General features: G+C 46.4%; 1 protein-coding gene across 1 annotated transcript in view; it reads left to right on the top strand.

Moving 5' to 3' along the window:
* The first annotated feature begins 14,663 nt into the window (after nucleotides 1–14,663).
* Nucleotides 14,664–22,500, top strand: part of CASR (calcium sensing receptor) — a 210,850-nt gene continuing 203,013 nt past the window's right edge. The window contains exon 1 of the mRNA XM_073577023.1: nucleotides 14,664–15,047. The gene's annotated coding sequence lies outside the window, so the exon portion shown is untranslated. The remainder of the gene's footprint in view (nucleotides 15,048–22,500) is intronic.

Below are 22,500 nucleotides of genomic sequence, written 5' to 3'. Positions count from 1 at the left end.
TGTAGCTAATAGGCTGATTTAATGCAGGGTCATTCCTCAATTGACCATGACGGCAGATATCTTGAAGATGCCCAGGCTGCCAACATCAGTAACATCTGCTCTGTGTCACACTTCTTTTCCATTTGCATCCTGGGGAAAGAGGTAAGAGAACCTGAAGGCTGATATCCATGTGAAGGTGCATGAGGTGGTGGTGGAGGTTGAGGATGCCTACCCCACTGGATAGCTGGGCAGGTGCACTGGTGTGTCAGAAGCTGCAGACTGTCACTCTGTATCTGACTGCAGCAGGTCTCAGCAGTTTGCTTTGCAGTCTCCTTCCTAGTCCTTCTGACTCTAGGACCCAGTGGAACCTTCCCCGTCTCTAGTTGACCCACCTGAACCTGGGTGTTATAACTCCCAGCTTGCTGCTGGGAGTGTTCAGTGATATTTCCATTTTTCCCTGTTGAGGCTTGGAGATATAGCAGTCGGCTATCTTCCTTTTTGGTGTTTGGAGGACATCTGTGTTTCTGTCTGAATCTATTCAATCTAAGTGTTCCCCTTGTTTGTCTATCTCATCTGTCTTTAGTGGTAGTGGGGATTGACTAGTGAATGCCCTGTCCTTCCCTATGCAGGGATTAGGTATCCTGCTCAGCGATAGGTGCAGAACCTGCTTAGGCAGACAGGGTGACGTTAGATCTGTCTAGAGGTCTCCACTCCCCCTTCCCTAGTGTTGGGCTACCTTCCCCTTATCCTTTCGTGTTGCACTTATTCTTTCTTACACTGTGCATAACAGCATGTGGCCTGCAGATGCCCGTGATGCTCACGACCAAAATATCTGCGCTCGTCATGTGTATGCCCAAGAAACATCCATACAGTTGTCGATTTATGTGGAAGCTAAAACCTCTTTTTTTTCCCACAGAAAATGAATGGCTGTCAAGATTTCCGCTTTCTTTACCATCATCCTCATTTTTTTCTAAAATAAGAATCTTTAGTGCCTTGTCCGGTGTGAACTCCACTATTAGGCCTCGTCCAGGACTGGGAACAGAAGTGGCTGTTTAGTGTTATTTTTTGTCAGTACCTCACATGGTTGGAGAGGATAACAGGACCACGAATGGAACCCTCACTCTGTTGCCGTGGTCTGTACACCATGGTAGACACAGAAAGCCGCTTATACGGTAAGTAGGATGGACAGTGACATGGATAATGGATGGTCGACATCAGGAGCAGGACCCTCCGTGCATCTTTTATAACATGCATCATCATTCCAGTGTCACGCAGAGCACGAGTGCAGACAGTGGATTCTTAGTGGACGTCATGCAGGACATTTCTGTTATTCTTACAGACGTACAAGTAATGAGAGAATGGTGCAGCTGATGACAACATACTAAGAGATTAAAAACACATGAGACATGCACAAGAGTGAACAGGTTGGTAGGACAGTGTTCACACCACCCAAAGACTGAAACACAAAGAAAAAACACACAGTATGACAAACATGTAAAAATACTCTGTTGTAAAAAATATATACAACAGTAGTCAGCAAGTGCTAGTAAAAAGATGATAACAAAAACAGGGTATTTAGTTGATACGTTTTTTGCAAAAACTGTATACTAAGCCGCTCCACCAACATCATGGTATACCCATCTCGGAGCAGTCCTATCTAATATATTTAAAACCTGATCATGTGAACAGTACCTATATGAGCAGGGTTCAGAAAGGTGCTGCCTGATGTGGGCACGCTGTGCAAGATGGCTCTTTATGTGCATGTCTCACAAGAGAGGGGCGGGAATCTCCCAAAACTTGCATAAGCCAGAAACTAATAGATTAAAACCACATGAGACATGCACAAAAGTGACCTGTTCACTTTTGTGCAAGTCTCATGTGTGTTATATATATTTTTACAACAGAGTATTTTTGCATGTTTATCATACTGTGTTTTTTGTGTTTCAACATACTAAGAGGTATCATTTCAGGAACTTTTTTATTTTTTAAAAGGATGATAGGACTGTCTGTGCGCGGAGCTGCGAAATTGGTTGCTGATTACCACCGGCCACCAAAGCTATTTGTTATCATCTTATCCAGAAAAGTCGAAATCTAAATAATGTCACGCGCAGTGAATGTCTCGAAAAAGTAAAAGTGTCTGAAATCCTTATATTCCTCCCTTCCACTCCATAGTTTCTCAGAAAATGTTATGATAATGTGAATTGTGTCACTGAAAACTGCAAGACCTAATATGCAGTGCCATAACTAGAAGCTGGTGGGCCCCACTGCAAAAGCTCCAACGGGGCCCCCAATTATTGCAAGTCTTTAAGAGAAATGGTTGTTTCATATGAGCCATAGGGACCTTTTGCACCTATGGACAGAAGGGAAGGAAAAATGGAAAGCGATAAACTGCAGTGTATTTATTGTCCACTAGGTGTCGCTGTGGATTTTTCAATCTTGAGGTCTGTACTTTGTATTTACAAATGAAATGGGATTAAGAAAGGGTTAATGGGAGTAAAGTTTTGTATTGAGGTGTCAGAGTCTGTGCCATGTGGCCTCACAACTAATACCAATGGAGGAGAGCAGAGGGTGCCAACGATTGCGGGTGCCTGATCTGTGCCCATAGCCCCTCCACTGCTCAGCGATGACGCGGGGTCGCAACAGAGTTATGTACATCAGTGGTCTCCAACCTATGGTAAAGCTATAGGTATTAGCATGCACCTGACAGACAGAGGATGGCGCTGTAGACGAACAATGGAAACCCTATGGGGTCCAGCAGAAGAGGAGCCGGCATGAGGGCATCACCAAACCTTGAAGAGTTAATTCCTCCCGGCACGGAGGGGCCATCATTACCTCCATTCTATGTTTCCCACTTACGTAGTAACACTCAGACACTCCTCTCCCGTCCTATGTAGGGTGCTAGTATTTTTCCAGCGGGGGATTGGCCATAAAGGCGTGATGAATATTTTGGTTCCGCTCAGTCCAGCCATAGGGGCCAGAGATGGAGCAGATAGCAGAGAGCCGCTCATTCATGTCACCATGATGATAATTGCCTTCTCCTGCCTTATTCACAGAGAAAACAAGAGATAAGAAACCCGTGGAATCGACAAGAAAAATTACGCCAAACTCATCACTTATCATAAAGAGCGAGACGTGGAATCCCCTGCTCCGAGCTCGCGGCCCACGCAGGAGCAATGTGGAGAATGCACCACCGAGCCTCGCGGATGGCGGGATCGACACATGCAGGAGCAGGCAGCGGCCATGGGGGCAACAGCGGTGGACCATGAGACGTGACAATGGTGGACCACCAGACGTAACAATGGTGGACCATGAGTTGTAACAGTGGTGGACCACGAGACATAGCAGTGGTGGACAAGTTGATGTAATAGTGGTGGACCACGATACGTAACAGTGGTGGACAACAAGACGTAACAGTGGTGGACCACGAGACATAACAGTGGTGGAAAACGAGACGTAACAATGGTGGACCACGAGACGTAACAATGGTGGACCACGAGACGTAACAATGGTGGACCACGAGACGTAACAGTGGTGGACCACGAGACGTAACAGTGGTGGACCATGAGACGTAACAATGGTGGACCACGAGACGAAAACAATGGTGGACCACGAGACGTAACAATGGTGGACCACGAGACGTAACAATGGTGGACCACGAGACGTAACAATGGTGGACCAAGAGACGTAACAATGGTGGACCAAGAGACGTAACAATGGTGGACCACGAGACGTAACAATGGTGGACCAAGAGACATACCAGTGGTGGACCACGAGATGTAACAGTGGTGGACCAAGTGACGTAACAATGGTGGACCACTGTCATGATCCTGGTTGGATATGACAGGTTTTGAATAAGTAACCTTTTTTTTCCTTTGAGCTGGTTGCTTAGAGATAGTTTGCCCCCGGTGGTGGTAAGCGTTATTGTACGGGAATCTCTGGTTACTTTAGTTTAGTGCACGTGATTATAAAGCAGGTGTGATTGCTCTGGCTCTGCTATAAAAGAGTGTCAGGTGTTGCAATCACTGTTGATGATATTGATCTTTTCCAACCATCCTTGGTGAAGGAAGGAATTTGAGAAGGGTCCCAGGCAGCTCTGTCAGAATCCTGGATTGGCAGCTATGGTGTCAGCGAGGAGTTCTTGCAAAGCTTGGAGGAGTGGCAGCTACGGTGTCAGTGTGGAGTTCTTGCAAAGCTTGGGGGAGTGGCAGCTATGGTGTCAGCGAGGAGTTCTTGCAAAGCTATGGTGAAAGCTGCATTCAGATGCTGGACTCTGTTGCTGGAAAGCTGCACTTGGTTGCTGGACTCTGTTGCTGTAAAGCTGCACTCAGATGCGGGACTCTGTTGCTGGAAAGCTGCACTCAGGTGTTGGATCCGGTTGGAGGAAATGATGCACTCAGGTGTCGGACTCTGTTGCTGGGAGCATTAGCAACAGAGCAAAGCTAAGTGGTGTTTCCCTGTTTGTCACTTTCCTCAATGTGTGTTTTAGTGCAGTGGTGTGATTAGTTTCTGCACCGTCCACTTCACTAGTAAGGGATTGGTTCAGGGCGAGCTAGGGATTTCAGGTATCCTGATCGGCGCCCGGTGCGGAACCGGCCTAGGGATCGTTAGGAGTGTAGAGACACTGACTCAGGGGAGTGCAGGAGGTCTGCACGTCCCCGTTCCCTATCGCAGGGCCACCATTGTAATTGTTTTCCTGATTTTCCCCTTTATTCTGAAATTCGCCCTGCTGGAGGCAGTGTATCCAGACATACGTGTACTACTGAAATTCGTCTGCTGAAGGCGGTGTATACGGCTGCACGTTCTATTATTTATATTCACCCTGCTGGAGGCGGTGTATCCAGGGTCACGCATGTCATATAAATTCGCCCTGCTGGAAGGAGGCATGTGTCCAGTCACACATGACCATGACAACCACAAGACGTAACAATGGTGGAACATGAGACGTAACAATGGTGGATCACGAGACGTAACAATGATGGACCACGAGATATAACAATGGTGGACCATGAAACGTAACAATGGTGGACCAAGAGGCATAACAATGGTGGACCACGAGACGTAACAGTGGTGGACCACGAGACGTAACAGTGGTGGACCAAGAGACGTAACAGTGGTGGACCAAGAGACGTAACAGTGGTGGACCAAGAGACGTAACAGTGGTGGACCATGAGATGTAACAATGGTGGACCACGAGACATAACAATGGTGGACCACGAGACGTAACAATGATGGACCACGAGATGTAACAATGGTGGACCACGAGACGTAACAATGGTGGACCAAGAGGCGTAACAATGGTGGACCACGAGAGTAACAATGGTGGACCACGAGACGTACCAGTGGTGGACCACGATACATAACAATGGTGGACCACTGTCATGATCCTGGTTGGATATGACAGGTTTTGAATAAGTAACCTTTTTTTCCTTTGAGCTGGTGGCTTAGAGATAGTTTGCCCTCGGTGGTGGTGAGCGTTATTGCATGGGAATCTCTGGTTACTTTAGTTTAGTGCATGTGATTATAAAGCAGGTGTGATTGCTCTGGCTCTGCTATAAAAGAGTGTCAGGTGTTGCAATCACTGTTGATGATATTGATCTTTTCCAACCATCCTTGGTGAAGGAAGGAATTTGAGAAGGGTCCCAGGCAGCTCAGTCAGAATCCTGGAGTGGCAGCTATGGTGTCAGCGAGGAGTTCTTGCAAAGCTTGGAGGAGTGGCAGCTACGGTGTCAGTGTGGAGTTCTTGCAAAGCTTGGGGGAGTGGCAGCTATGGTGTCAGCGAGGAGTTCTTGCAAAGCTATGGTGAAAGCTGCACTCAGATGCTGGACTCTGTTGCTGGAAAGCTGCACTCGGATGCTGGACTCTGTTGCTGGAAAGCTGCACTCAGATGCGGGACTCTGTTGCTGGAAAGCTGCACTCAGGTGTTGGATCCGGTTGGAGGAAATGATGCACTCAGGTGTCGGACTCTGTTGCTGTGAGCATTAGCAACAGAGCAAAGCTAAGTGGTGTTTCCCTGTTTGTCACTTTCCTCAATGTGTGTTTTAGTGCAGTGGTGTGATTAGTTTCTGCACCGTCCACTTCACTAGTAAGGGATTGGTTCAGGGCGAGCTAGGGATTTCAGGTATCCTGATCGGCGCCCAGTGTGGAACCGGCCTAGGGATCGTTAGGAAGTGTAGAGACACTGACTCAGGGGAGTGCAGGAGGTCTCCACATCCCCGTTCCCTATTGCAGGGCCACCATTGTAATTGTTTTCCTGATTTTCACCTTTATTCTGAAATTCGCCCTGCTGGAGGCAGTGTATCCAGACATACGTGTACTACTGAAATTCGCCTGCTGAAGGCGATGTATACGGCTGCACGTTCTATTATTAAAATTTGCCCTGCTGGAGGCGGTGTATCCAGGGTCACGCGTGTCATATAAATTCACCCTGCTAGAGGCGGTGTGTCCAGTCACACGTGACCATGACAACCACAAGATGTAACAATGGTGGACCAAGAGACGTAACAATGGTGGACCAAGAGACGTAACAATGGTGGACCACGAGACGTAACAGTGGTGGACCAAGAGACGTAACAGTTGTGGGCCAAGAGACATAACAATGGTGGACCAAGAGATGCAACAATGGTGGAACACGAGATGTAACAATGGTGGAACACGAGACGTAACAATGGTGGAACACGAGACGTAACAATGGTGGAACACGAGACATAACAGTGGTGGACCACGAGACGTAACAATGGTGGACCACGAGACGTAACAATGGTGGACCAAGAGACGTAACAATGGTGAACCAAGAGACGTAACAATGGTGGACCACGAGACGTAACAGTGGTGGGCCATGAGACGTAAAAGTGGTGGACCACGAGACGCAACAATGGTGGACCACAAGATGTCTCCAAACCGCTCCTCAATTAGGAGGAATATTCACAATTATTGACAGTGTCTCATAGTCCAGACATCCAGAGCTGCATTCACAGTTCTGCTGGTCTGCTGCCACCAGAGGGCACTGCAACACACAGTACAGAAGGGAAGTGTCTGAAAGTTAAAATTACAGAAACATTGTAACAGCCCCCAGGATGAGAGAGAAGAGTCTCCCCCTCCCCACCATGAGCAGTCATAGAATCATAGAATCATAGAATCGTAGAGTTGGAAGGGACCTCCTGGGTCATCTGGTCCAACCCCCTGCTCAAAGCAGGATTCGATAAATCATCCCAGACAGATGTCTGTCCAGCCTCTGTTTGAAGACTTCCATTGAAGGAGAACTCACCACTTCTCGTGGCAGCCTGTTCCACTCACTGATCACTCTAATTGTCAAAAAGTTTTTTCTAATATCTAATCTGTGTCTCCTCCCATTCAGTTTCATCCCATTGCTTCTAGTCTTTCCTTGTGCAAAAGAGAATAAAGTTGATCCTTCTACAATGTGACAGCCCTTTAGATATTTGTAGACAGCTATTAAGTCTCCTCTCAGTCTTCTCTTTTGTAAGCTAAACATTCCCAAATCCTGCAACCTTTCCTCATAAGACAGGGTTTGCAGACCGGTCACCATTCTGGTCGCTCTTTTCTGAACTTGCTCCAGTTTGTTGATGTCTTTTTTAAAATGTGGTGCCCAAAACTGGACACAATATTCCAGATGAGGTCTGACCAAAGAGGAGTAGAGGGAAATAATGACTTCACGTGATCTAGACTGTATGCTTCTGTGGTTTTTGACGTTCTCTAAATCAGCATATAAGCTTATGGGCTGAACTTGATGGACTTGTGCCTTCAACCTTATAAATGAAGAACTAGGAAACATTTGTCTACATTGGGTACAACTGTAACTGTAACAAACCCTCAGCCGTGAGAAGTAATAGGTCTGTCCAGTTTCTCATCCTCCAGTGGATTCAATCTCAATAAATCTCTTAAAACTTTGTATTCCAAACACCCAGAGCAGGTGATATGTGGCTGGATGCAACTGTAACAGACCCTCAGCTGTGAGAAATATTATGTTTCCAGGCAATCCACAACTGTGTCGGTTATCCCCATCATCCAGTAGTGTAATGTGAAGCTCTGGGCCCCAATGAACAATGTGTTACAGGGCCCCATCTTCCAATGCTCCATGTCTTTGGTTCCCTCCGCAGCACAGGGGTTCAGGTGTGACCCCTGCACCCCGCAGTCAGAGGCTTCTGTTCCTTCCCTACAGCTGTGTGAGCAGGACGAGGCCATGGCGTCTCAGTCACATGTTTCTGTCAAGTTACACTTTTAACAATTTTTCTAGACATTTTTTCAAAAATAACAACAGAAGTTTGCCAAATTTTGTTAAATATGTGAATAAAAAGCTCCATGAGCTGAGAGGTCAGAGCCTCCATCACTGGAGGAGGATTGTCCTCGACATGTCACCAGTCTGTCTGATTGCTGATTAATAAAACTGACTGTGATGTCACAAGCTCCAGATCTCGCTCCTTAGCAGACATGGGCCGCGCTCCTTATAAATATCTGCAGCCGCCGGTTCTCACACAACTCAGGTTTCACTTCTACCTGTAACTACAAAGAACGCTTCCCTCCAGATCTGCAGACTCAGCGCAAACCAGACAAATGCCCTGAGATTACACATCGTCTGTCACCAGATCTCAACCATCAGGACAGAAGATGCTGAAATTAAAGCAAAACTCCTCCATTATGCAACATGTGATAAGATCCTGTCTGCAGCCACCACTAGGGGGAGCTCCCTGTGTACAGCGATACATGATAAGATCCTGCCTGCAGCCACCATTAGGCGGAGCTCCCTGTATACAGAGATACAGGATAAGATTCTGTCTGCAGCCACCACTAGGCGGAGCTCCCTGTATACAGAGATACATGATAAGATCCAGTCTGCAGTCACCACTATGGGGAGCTCCCTGTACAAAGAGATACATGATAAGATCCTGTCTGCAGTCACAACAAGAGGGAGCTCCCTGTATACAGAGATACATGATAAGATCCTGTCTGCAGCCACCACTAGGGGGAGCACCCTGTATACAGAGATACATGATAAAATCCAGTCTGCAGTCACCACTATGGGGAGCTCCCTGTACACAGGGATACATGATAAGATCCTGTCTGCAGTCACCACTAGGGGGAGCTATATGTACACTATAGTAATGTTGAATGTAATGTAGCTATGTAGACACCATGTGCTCCTGAGCTCCTCCTAGTGGCGGCTGCAGTCTGTTATTATGTAAGTCCACTTCTTTACAGGTGAGTTTCAGAATGATTAACAAGCTGAGAGTTTGGGCACATGATAAGATCCTGTGTGCAACCACCACTAGGAGGAGCTCCCTGTATACAGAGATACATGATAAGATGCTGTCTGCAGCCACCACTAGGGGGAGCTCCCTGTATACAGGGATACATGATAAGATGCTGTCTGCAGTCACCACTATGGGGAGCTCCCTGCATACAGAGGCACATGATAAGATCCTGTGTGCAACCACCACTAGGAGGAGCTCCCTGTATACAGATATACATGATAAGATGCTGTCTGCAGCCACCACTAGGGGGAGCTCCCTGTATACAGGGATACATGATAAGATGCTGTCTGCAGTCACCACTATGGGGAGCTCCCTGTACACAGAGATACATAAGATTCTGTGTGCAGTCACCACTAGGGGGTGCTCCCTGTATAGACAGATATATGATAAGATCCTGTCTGCAGCCACCACTAGGGGGAGCTCCCTGTATACAGAGATACATGATAAGATTCTGTGTGCAGTCACCACTAGGGGGTGCTCCCTGTATAGACAGATACATGATAAGATCCTGTCTGCAGCCACCACTAGGGGGAGCTCCTTGTATACAGAGATACATGATAAGATGCTGTCTGCAGCCACCACTAGGGGGAGCTCCCTGTATACAGGGATACATGATAAGATGCTGTCTGCAGTCACCACTATGGGGAGCTCCCTGTACACAGAGATACATGATAAGATTCTGTGTGCAGTCACCACTAGGGGGTGCTCCCTGTATAGACAGATATATGATAAGATCCTGTCTGCAGCCACCACTAGGGGGAGCTCCTTGTATACAGAGATACATGATAAGATTCTGTCTGCAGCCACCACTAGGGGGAGCTCCCTGTATACAGAGATACATGATAAGATTCTGTGTGCAGTCACCACTAGGGGGTGCTCCCTGTATAGACAGATACATGATAAGATCCTGTCTGCAGCCACCACTAGGGGGAGCTCCTTGTATACAGAGATACATGATAAGATGCTGTCTGCAGCCACCACTAGGGGGAGCTCCCTGTATACAGAGATACATGATAAGATCCTGTCTGTAGCCACCACTAGGGGGAGCTCCCTGTATACAGAGATACACGATAAGATTCTGTGTGCAGTCACCACTAGGGGGTGCTCCCTGTATAGATAGATACATGATAAGATCCTGTCTGCAGCCACCACTAGGGGGAGCTCCCTGTATGCAGAGATACATGATAAGATCCTGTCTGCAGTCACCACTAGGGGGAGCTATATGTACACTATAGTAATGTTGAATGTAATGTAGCTATGTAGACACCATGTGCTCCTGAGCTCCTCCTAGTGGCGGCTGCAGTCTGTTATTATGTAAGTCCACTTCTTTACAGGTGAGTTTCAGAATGATTAACAAGCTGAGAGTTCGGGCTCCAGCTTATTACAACTTTGCTCTACACCATCAGTGATCCACAGATTAATATTAACCCATTCACTGCCATAGGCCACCAGAAATGAACATGTTAATCCTTGCACTGTGTCAGATCACTGACCCCTTCACTGATTTATTACCTCTGAATTTTTCTGGTTTGTGCAGTTCAGGGCTCCTCAAGTCTGAAGCGCAAAGTAGTAATGATGGCGGCGCCCCCTAGTGGCTGCCGGCAGCACAGTCACACCTCAGGCTGCGCTCCTGCACAGTGCATGGACTTCAGGCTGCAGAAGAGGCACAAGAAGGACCTGGAGACATCCAGCACCATTATATGCGGGGTCCTGAGGCTGCAGAATATCTCACTGCGGAGAAAGGGGGGCAAGGAGGAGATCCGACCACACCGCTGCTGATGGCGCTATAGCGAGACCTCTGGGGTCATTCAGAAATGTATCCTGCTGATATATAGGGGCATCGCCTGGATACGAAGCTTCAGGGGACTTCATTGTGTCTAGACCAAGGGGAGAAGAGGACTGCTCCTAGGGGGTCTGTATGGTGCTATAGAGGGGTCTGTATAGTGTTATAGAGGGGGCTGTATAGTGTTATAGAGGGGTCTGTATAGTGATATATAGGGGTCTGTATAGTGTTATAGAGGGGTCTGTATAGTGTTATAGAGGGGGCTGTATAGTGTTATAGAGGGGTCTGTATAGTGTTATAGAGGGGTCTGTATAGTGTTATAGAGGGGTCTGTATAGTGTTATAGAGGGGTCTGTATAGTGTTATAGAGGGGGCTGTATAGTGTTATAGAGGGGTCTGTATAGTGTTATAGAGGGGTCTGTATAGTGTTATAGAGGGGTCTGTATGGTGCTATAGAGGGGTCTGTATAGTGTTATAGAGGGGGCTGTATAGTGTTATAGAGGGGTCTGTATAGTGTTATAGAGGGGTCTGTATAGTGTTATAGAGGGGTCTGTATAGTGTTATAGAGGGGTCTGTATAGTGCTATAGAGGGGGCTGTATAGTGCTATATAGGGGTCTGTATAGTGTTATATAGGGGTCTGTATAGTGTTATATAGGGGTCTGTATAGTGTTATAGAGGGGTCTGTATAGTGTTATAGAGGGGTCTGTATAGTGTTATAGAGGGGTCTGTATAGTGATATATAGGGGTCTGTATAGTGCTATAGAGGGGGCTGTATAGTGATATATAGGGGTCTGTATAGTGTTATAGAGGGGTCTGTATAGTGTTATATAGGGGGCTGTATAGTGTTATAGAGGGGTCTGTATAGTGTTATAGAGGGGTCTGTATAGTGCTATAGAGGGGTCTGTATAGTGTTATAGAGGGGTCTGTATAGTGTTATAGAGGGGTCTGTATAGTGTTATAGAGGGGTCTGTATAGTGTTATAGAGGGGTCTGTATAGTGTTATATAGGGGGTTGTATAGTGTTATAGAGGGGTCTGTATAGTGTTATATAGGGGGCTGTATAGTGCTATAGAGGGGGCTGTATAGTGTTATATAGGGGGCTGTATAGTGTTATAGAGGGGTCTGTATAGTGTTATATAGGGGGCTGTATAGTGCTATAGAGGGGGCTGTATAGTGTTATATAGGGGGCTGTATAGTGTTATAGAGGGGTCTGTATAGTGTTATAGAGGGGTCTGTATAGTGTTATAGAGGGGGCTGTATAGTGATATATAGGGGGCTGTATAGTGTTATATAGGGGGCTGTATAGTGTTATATAGGGGGCTGTATAGTGTTATAGAGGGGGCTGTATAGTGCTATAGAGGGGGCTGTATAGTGATATATAGGGGGCTGTATAGTGTTATAGAGGGGTCTGTATAGTGTTATAGAGGGGTCTGTATAGTGTTATAGAGGGGTCTGTATAGTGTTATAGAGGGGGCTGTATAGTGTTATAGAGGGGTCTGTATAGTGTTATAGAGGGGTCTGTATAGTGTTATAGAGGGGTCTGTATAGTGTTATAGAGGGGTCTGTATAGTGTTATAGAGGGGGCTGTATAGTGTTATAGAGGGGTCTGTATAGTGTTATAGAGGGGTCTGTATAGTGTTATAGAGGGGTCTGTATAGTGTTATAGAGGGGTCTGTATAGTGTTATAGAGGGGTCTGTATAGTGTTATAGAGGGGTCTGTATAGTGTTATAGAGGGGGCTGTATAGTGTTATAGAGGGGTCTGTATAGTGTTATAGAGGGGTCTGTATAGTGTTATAGAGGGGTCTGTATGGTGCTATAGAGGGGTCTGTATAGTGTTATAGAGGGGGCTGTATAGTGTTATAGAGGGGTCTGTATAGTGTTATAGAGGGGTCTGTATAGTGTTATAGAGGGGTCTGTATAGTGTTATAGAGGGGTCTGTATAGTGCTATAGAGGGGGCTGTATAGTGCTATATAGGGGTCTGTATAGTGTTATATAGGGGTCTGTATAGTGTTATATAGGGGTCTGTATAGTGTTATAGAGGGGTCTGTATAGTGTTATAGAGGGGTCTGTATAGTGTTATAGAGGGGTCTGTATAGTGATATATAGGGGTCTGTATAGTGCTATAGAGGGGGCTGTATAGTGATATATAGGGGTCTGTATAGTGTTATAGAGGGGTCTGTATAGTGTTATATAGGGGGCTGTATAGTGTTATAGAGGGGTCTGTATAGTGTTATAGAGGGGTCTGTATAGTGCTATAGAGGGGTCTGTATAGTGTTATAGAGGGGTCTGTATAGTGTTATAGAGGGGTCTGTATAGTGTTATAGAGGGGTCTGTATAGTGTTATAGAGGGGTCTGTATAGTGTTATATAGGGGGTTGTATAGTGTTATAGAGGGGTCTGTATAGTGTTATATAGGGGGCTGTATAGTGCTATAGAGGGGGCTGTATAGTGTTATATAGGGGGCTGTATAGTGTTATAGAGGGGTCTGTATAGTGTTATATAGGGGGCTGTATAGTGCTATAGAGGGGGCTGTATAGTGTTATATAGGGGGCTGTATAGTGTTATAGAGGGGTCTGTATAGTGTTATAGAGGGGTCTGTATAGTGTTATAGAGGGGGCTGTATAGTGATATATAGGGGGCTGTATAGTGTTATATAGGGGGCTGTATAGTGTTATATAGGGGGCTGTATAGTGTTATAGAGGGGGCTGTATAGTGCTATAGAGGGGGCTGTATAGTGATATATAGGGGGCTGTATAGTGTTATAGAGGGGTCTGTATAGTGTTATAGAGGGGTCTGTATAGTGTTATAGAGGGGTCTGTATAGTGTTATAGAGGGGTCTGTATAGTGCTATAGAGGGGGCTGTATAGTGATATATAGGGGTCTGTATAGTGCTATAGAGGGGGCTGTATAGTGCTATAGAGGGGGCTGTATAGTGCTATAGAGGGGTCTGTATAGTGCTATAGAGGGGGCTGTATAGTGATATATAGGGGGCTGTATAGTGATATATAGGGGGCTGTATAGTGATATATAGGGGGCTGTATAGTGATATATAGGGGTCTGTATAGTGCTATAGAGGGGGCTGTATAGTGATATATAGGGGTCTGTATAGTGCTATAGAGGGGGCTGTATAGTGATATATAGGGGTCTGTATAGTGTTATAGAGGGGGCTGTATAGTGCTATATAGGGGGCTGTATAGTGCTATAGAGGGGGCTGTATAGTGCTATAGAGGGGGCTGTATAGTGCTATAGAGGGGGCTGTATAGTGCTATAGAGGGGGCTGTATAGTGATATATAGGGGGCTGTATAGTGATATATAGGGGTCTGTATAGTGCTATAGAGGGGGCTGTATAGTGCTATAGAGGGGGCTGTATAGTGCTATAGAGGGGTCTGTATAGTGCTATAGAGGGGGCTGTATAGTGCTATAGAGGGGGCTGTATAGTGATATATAGGGGGCTGTATAGTGATATATAGGGGGCTGTATAGTGATATATAGGGGTCTGTATAGTGTTATAGAGGGGGCTGTATAGTGCTATATAGGGGGCTGTATGGTGATATATAGGGGGCTGTATAGTGATATATAGGGGGCTGTATAGTGCTACATAGGGGGCTGTATGGTGATATATAGGGGGCTGTATAGTGATATATAGGGGGCTGTATAGTGATATATAGGGACACACAAAGGGATAAGTCTTCATAGTGTCAGATATAGATGTGGCTGTGTATGGGGGATTGCAGGAGGTCAGGGCACTTTGAGCACTTCGGGGTCTTTGCGCTCTATATAGGGTCTTTGCTGTGTGCGTTGCCCCTTGGCGCCCTATGAGGGGTCTGTAATTGATTCCTGCAGTGTTATCCAAGCTGTGATAGGCATACCGCGCAGTGTGTGGGAGTCTGCGAGACAGGGGGCGCTTACCAATCTCTTTTGGGGGTGTCTGAGCGCTGGTACACAGCAGGCGATCGGTGACGCCAGGATTTAAGGACCAAGGGATCATTGGACAATTTACACTCAACGTCTCTAACAGGTGAGTGATACAGATATTACATCCAACCATCATCGCTGCCGGATGCAGCAGAGCGGAGTGTGTCATCTCCACCGTGTGAATCAGGGTAAGTCTAGATGTCACCTGCAGTCCTATGTAACACCACAGAGAACACAATGTTAACTCTGAGCACATATAATGTAGTAGATGTCACCTGCAGTCCTATGTAACACCAGAGATAACACAGTGATAACTCTCTGAGTACAGATAATGTTATAGATGTCACCTGCAGTCCTATGTAACACCACATATTACACAGTGATAACTCTCTGAGTACAGATAATGTAGTAGATGTCACCTGCAGTCCTAAGTAACACCACAGATAACACAGTGATAACTCTCCGAGTACAGATGATATAGTAGATGTCACCTGCAGTCCTATGTAACACCACAGATAACACAGTGATAACTCTGAGTACACATGATATAGTAGATGTCACCTGCAGTCCTATGTAACACCACAGATAACACAGTGATAACTCTCTGAGTACAGATAATGTAGTAGATGTAACCTGCAGTCCTATGTAACACCACAGATAACACAGTGATAGCTCTGATTACAGATAATGTAGTAGATTTCACCTGCAGTCCTATGTAATACCACAGATAACACAGTGATAACTCTCTGAGTACAGATGATATAGTAGATGTCACCCGCAGTCCTATGTAACACCACAGATAATGTAGTAGATGTCACCTGCAGTCCTATGTAACATCACATATAACACAGTGATAACTCTCTGAGTACAGATAATGTAGTAGATGTCACCTGCAGTCCTATGTAACACCACAGATAATGTAGCAGATGTCACCTGCAGTCCTATGTAACACCACAGATAATGTAGCAGATGTCACCTGCAGTGCTATGTAACACCATACATAGCATAGTGTTAACTCTCTGAGCACAGATAATATAGTAGATGTCACCTGCAGTCCTATGTAACACCACAATGTAGTAGATGTTACCTGCAGTCCTATGTAACACCGCAGATAATGTAATAGATGTCACCTGCAGTCCTATGTAACACCACAGACAATGTAGTAGATGTCACCTGCAGTCCTATGTAACACCACATGTAATAGCTATGATGTGCCTTTATTCTTTGTCCCATGATTACACATACGGTATTATTTAGTGATACATTGTAATTCTGCAGCCTCAGAGCTGCGCTCCTGTTCGTCCTTTTTTGGAACATGTCAGTTACGCCCTAATTAAAAGCAATGTGAATACAGAAGAATTTCCGGCGTTTCGCCTTTGACCCCTCCGAGCCATCGCAAATGACAGAAACATAATAAGTAAACACCCAGCAGTGTTTAATTAATATTAATTAATATTAGAGCTTGTCACAGTCAGGGTCACCGTGAAGTGGTGGGATGGCTTTTGCATTGTGTAATTATTTTTATGTCGTCTCCGTAGTTTTGATAATAATAACAATAATCTTTATTTTTATATAGCGCTAACATATTCCGCAGCGCTTCACAGTTTGCACACATTTTCATCACTGTCCCCGATGGGGCTCACAATCTAAATTCCCTATCAGTATGTCTTTGAAGTGTGGGAGGAAACCGGAGTACCTGGAGGAAACCCACGCAAACACGGGGAGAACATACAAACTCCTTGCAGATGTTGTCCTTGGTGGGATTCGAACCCAGGACCCCAGCACTGCAAGGCTGCAGCGCTAACCACTGAGCCACCGTGCTGCCCCCTTGGGTCTTGTTCACGTGTCTCAGGTTTTGGTCATGACTCTTTTCTTTGGTGACATCTGAGATCTTGATCACATCTCTCCGGTCTTGGACATGTGTCTCCGATCTCGGTCATGTGTCTCTTGTCTTGATCATGTTTCTTGTGACTTGTTCATTGATCTCAGGTTTTCATCATGTCCCTCATGTCTCTTATCTTGGTCACCTCACTTGCGTCTTGATCATGTCGCTCTTGTCTTGGTCATTAGTCATGTGTCTTGATCACGTTTTCTGGGTCTTGTTTACGTCTCCCATGTCTTGGTCACAGAATCTTGAGGGGGCAGGGTGGTTTGGATGCAGCTAAATTTCTGGAGGAGACAATGTGGGTCTGGAAGAAAGAGAACAAAGGTGTCTGGAAGGGACTAAGAGGTCTGGAGGAGACAAGGAGGTCCAGAGGGCATAGTGGTGTCTGGAAGTTACTGAAGATCTGGAAGGGACACGGTGGCTGGAGAATAGACAGAAGTCTGGAAAGAGAAAAAAAAAGTCTAAAAATGACAGAGGACTCTGACCAATATAGTAGGTTCTGAAGGAGAACTGAATTGCCTATAGGGGCATTGTATTCTCCAGGAAACAGGTCTGGAGGGGACATAAGAGTCTATAGGGGACAGAAGAGTCTACAGGGGACAGAGGAGTATGAAAGGAAAGAGAAGTCTGGAATCTATAGAGATGTCTGGAAAGGGAAGAGGTATCTGGAGAGGACAGAGGAGTCAGAAAGGAAAGAGGAGAATGGAGAAGATAGAGGTGTCTGGAAGGGGCAGAGATGCCTGGAGAGACTCAAAGAGACTGTGCGGGACAGAGGAGTCTGGAGGAGGACAGATGAGTTTGGAGGGGACAGACATGTCAGGAGGGAATGTACGTTTTGAATATAAGTATTGAAGGGACAGAGGAATATGAGGGGGCAGAGGAGACTGAAAGAAAGAGGAGTCTGGAGAGAACAGGAACCTGCAAGATACAAAGGAGTATGGAGGGGACAGATGAGTCTGTAGGAAGAAAAGAGACCTGGTAGAGACAGAAGAGTCTAGAAGGGAGAGAAAAGTCTGGACGTGGACATTGCGGTCTGGAAGTGACTAAATAGTTTAGAGGAGAGAGAAATCTGGAGGTGACTGAGGAATGTGAAGGGGACTCACGTGTCTTGAGGGGATAGGGGAGTTTGGAGAGGACAGAAGAGTCTGGAGCAGGAAAGAGTAGTCTGTAGGTAACAGAGGAGTCTGGAGGTGGATAGAGGAGTCTGGAAGTAACTAAGAAGTTTGGAGGAGGACAGACAGAAGTCTGAACAGGACTGAGAAGTCTGGAGGAGGAAAGGAGAGTCTGCAGGGGAATGAGATTTTTTCAGGGGGAAAGAGGAGACTGGAGGGGACAGGAGTCTAGAGGAGGACCTAGGCGTCTGTAAGGTATAGGTGAGCCTGGAGTTGGACAGAGGAAGCTGGAGGCGAATAGTCATGTTTGGAGGGGGACAGAAGAGTTTGGAGGTGACAACAGTTTTGGATGATTGGAGTTTGTAGGGCAGCAGAGCGGTCTGAAGCAATCTGTAAGGTGCAGAAGTTGGTTGAAGGGGGTGGAAGTGTTTCCTAAGTTCTCACTCTCCATTGAGAGCACATGTCCACTTGGCCAGGCTGAGCATTCATATTTATTGGTGTTGCAACCAGGCTAGTGTGGCGCCCCTGAAGGTTTAGTTGCCACAAAGGTACTGCACCTCCTCCTGAGGTGTGGTGCCCCACCATCCAGGTGTTGGAGGCTGCTGACCACGCTCCAACACCTGCACCCATCATCACAAAGTAGTGTAGCAAAGCCACATTGCGGCTCCCTGCTTGGAGTGTAGCAGAGCACCACTTTTGGTGGCTCCCTGCTTGCAACACGAAATGTGCTGGGAGGTGGGTGGAGTTAGAATACATAAGAGCGGGAAGGTTTAGGATTTCAGAGAGCAGTAAGCAGTCAGTCGGAGAGTGAGGAGAGAGGAGATCCCTGAGAGAGGGATGGAGGAAGGAGGTGCTGCAGCAGATCACAGTGACCTGGGTCTGCTGGCACAGGAAAGGAAAGAAAGAGAAAGACATTGAACAGAAACCTGATCTTCCATGGGAAGGAAAGACTAGTACGGAACGTAGGAGTAAAAGGGAACAGAGGACATGGGTTAGAGAAGAACCCGGCCTAGAAGTTCTAAGCACAAGGCTGGGGCCCGGTACCCGAGGTTGTATGGATACTATAGGTCCTGCAGCAGACACCGGTGGAGTAGTGGGCTGTAAATGCACTACTCCCATCTAAGACTTGGGGGCACAACAGCAACTTGGATAGTGAGCCGGGACTTAAGAGCAAGGTGTCCTCGAAGCAGGCTACAGCTGTCTGCCGTACAAGTAGAGTTCTTGGGAACATCTGTTAGGAGGAACTCCAGTGTAACTCAGTACTGGGAGTACTTCACTTAAAGGCGCTATAGAGGAGACGTTCAGAAGGGCACATGTTGGCGGAGTGTTGGAAGGGAGCATTCCATCTTGCCTGGAGGTTGACTGAGCCCCTGACCTGGAGGACACAGCGCGGAGGCAGGCACATGTTTGCACAACAGACTGTGAGTAAAGCTTTGGAACTACATGCTCTGGTGTCCTCCACTTATTCCTGCGCCAACAAACCCGACACTGCTACATCTTGGTGCCCAGCATTGCCTCACCTACGCCTTCCCTTTGCCTCTACATCTACACTGCCCTGGGACTACAGCTCCACCTGTGGGGAGATTTAACATCTTTTCTGCACTACACCATCAGTCCCAGAGGATCTGCATGCAGCGTCGGCTTAACATCTCAGCTGCCGAACAACACAGGTGGCGTCACGAACTATTCATCAAATCCATTGCATTTCCACCATTCAATCCCCCTTTTATTTGGGTGCCCAGGGCCACGGACCGGGTCACCGCTGCTGTGACATTCCCATCTGAGAGACCGGCCCGGTACCGAGTACCCCACAGCCCTGGGAGGGCGACCCACTTGGACTGGACCATAGGGTAACAGGGCAATCCCCCGGTGGGCCTCTGTGCAGATCTGGGCCCTCAAACCCACTATATGGGCAGCACTAGGCATAATTCACTTGATTCACCCTACAGAAAAAACAGAATCTCATCATTCATTAACCCAGCTGCCCAGTTCATTATTATATAGAGATACAGGTAAATTTGTGAATGGAGGTAGTGTAATATTTATATGCAAGTGAAAAGTGCCCCCCACACTCAAAGTCAATGTTACTGGTGGGCCCTTGGCACCCCAGCCCGATACTGCTTGCAACAGACATCTGTTGAATGACCATGCCAGCAACCAGTGGCAGACACAGACAGAAGAGAGCCCCTGTGCAAAAATACTCTACGGGCCTCTCTTTGTGTCAGTGGCAAAAGTTGCTTACTGCTTTAGAGGTGGTCGGGCCCCTTTGCTTCTTGGGTCCCTGTACGGCTGCACAGGTTGCACCAAATGGTATGTCCACCCCATGCCAGCAACAATGCCAGAAACAGGTGAGCAACTATGTAGTGTGTATGTGCAGCCTAACCCTAAACTTGTTTCCCAATTAGACTGAAGGTAATTCCATATGTCTATCCAGAGTCATCTCATCAGTCCATAAAACCAGAGCACAAGCTGTCTTCAGAAATTTATTGGGCCAGTCCTGACACTTCAGCTTCAGTGTCTTTCTCAGTGGTGGTCGGGCTCAGCCTCCTCACCTCGGCCGTGTCTCTGAGCACCTTGTACTTCTGTGTCTTCCTCAGGAGTGGTCGGGCTCAGCCTCCTCACCTCGGCCGTGTCTCTGAGCACCTTGTCCTTTTGTGACGTGCTCAGTGGTGGTCGGACTCAGCTTCCTCACCTCGGCCGTGTCTCTGAGCACTGAACACTTTGTACTTCTGTGTCTTGCTCAGTGGTGGTCAGGCTCGGCCTCATAACCTCGACCGTGTCTCTCATTCATTTTAGCACCTCTCTGTTTCTGTGATTTCTTCACCTTTAAAAATGAATACAGAATCATTTCTTCATGTTATCACCCCTCTATTTGTGCCATCTCTTCTCCTGTAGACATGAATTCAGAATCTTTTCTTTATGCTACCATCCCTCTGTTTCTGTTATCTCTCCTCTTGTAAAAGTGGATACAGTAACTTTTCTCTGTGTTACCATCCTTCTTTTTCTGACATCACTTCCGTAAAAGTGGGTACAGGAACTTTTCTCCGTGTTACCATCCCTCTTTTTCTATCATCTCCTCTTGTAAAAGTGGGTACAGGAACTTTTCTCCGTGTTACCATCCTTCTTTTTCTGTTACCTCTTCTGTAAAAGTGGATGCAGGAACTTTTCTTCCTGTTACTTCCACTCTCTTTCTGTTAGCTCTTTGTCAAAATTGAATACAGGTCCTTTTTTCATGTTTCCACCCCCCACCCTCAATTCTGTTATTGTTTCACTTGTAAACATGATATCAGGAACTTTTCTTCATGATAGCTTTCCACTTTTGGCAATTAGGGAGTATATGAGCCCTCTGATGTATGGAGGACTGTATTTTCCACTAACGGAGTGGGAAGATGAGCAGTTCCACATCTAAGCACCAGACCTGTTGGCATTAACTCTTTCATCAGCCTTGATCATAAGGGACATGTATGACTTCACTCATCACTGCTGATGTCTAGATAGAGGGGCAAACATTCTTTGGCTATCTGTGCCTCCATTCATTGTGGTTCTGGCATTGGGAACTTCAGTTTATCATAGAACCTTGCACTTAATTTTCCTTAAAAATAGAATAAAGATGGCCGCACAAAGTGGCATAACAGGGTTAATTGTCGCCTTTTACCAGGTCGGTGAAAAGAATGTTTGCTAATATAACCAGCTATTAACCAGGGAATGCAATGTGATTTAATGAGGTGGCCTGACCCTCTGTGAATGTGTTATCCCGCACCCCCTCCGGCAAGATTACACTCATCCATGGAACCACTTACTAAAACCCTCATCGTGCACAGAGTAAATAACGGATCTATTATGTCTGACAGAAAACAATCAAAGTCCATAAAAGAGCAAACACGGAGCGATCCATCACGACCATCCTCCGCGTCTGCGCCCGTCCCATCAGGTCAGGATGGTTTATCGCTACGACCCCAAAACATCACAATAAATTATTTGTAAACATCGGATTCTGGTGAAACAATCACATCATCAATATTTATATGTCACCTGTATACTTTCATCATTTCTTGTATCAACAAAGAAAAAAGATGACATGAAAAAGGTGAGGTGTGTGCGGCAGGAACATTTATTAATGACTGTGCTCCTCTGGGAATCTTCCCCACAATTACCCGCAGTCCTGTCCACACGGGGGACCAGAACCTAACACTAAACGATCATTACCAGGGAAAGCAAAAGAGGCATAAGAGAGAAAATACAAAGTGCACCACAGTCACCGCACCGAGGACCGGCCAGAGTCACGACGACAAATGCTCCAATGACTAATAATATCAACCAAGGCTGGTGATGAACATCCACTGTCCACACAGCGGGAATACACAGGATTTATGTCTAATGTCTGACTCTGTCAATGAATGAGCATAATAAATTCAGTATCCTTGAAAAAGTAGGCTATTAATAATCCTATAACAAAGCTAACTATGTACATACATTACATCCTGAATTATACTCCAGAGCTGCACTCACTATTCTGCTGGTGCAGTTACTATGTACATACATTACATTACTGATCCTGA

This window comes from Dendrobates tinctorius, unplaced genomic scaffold (assembly GCF_039654945.1).
Source record: "Dendrobates tinctorius isolate UK_male_01 unplaced genomic scaffold, ASM3965494v1 ptg000054l, whole genome shotgun sequence".
NCBI classification, from domain to species: domain Eukaryota; kingdom Metazoa; phylum Chordata; class Amphibia; order Anura; family Dendrobatidae; genus Dendrobates; species Dendrobates tinctorius.
The sequence above is the reverse complement of the archived record's forward strand: the minus strand, read 5'-3'. Positions and strand labels throughout refer to the sequence as shown.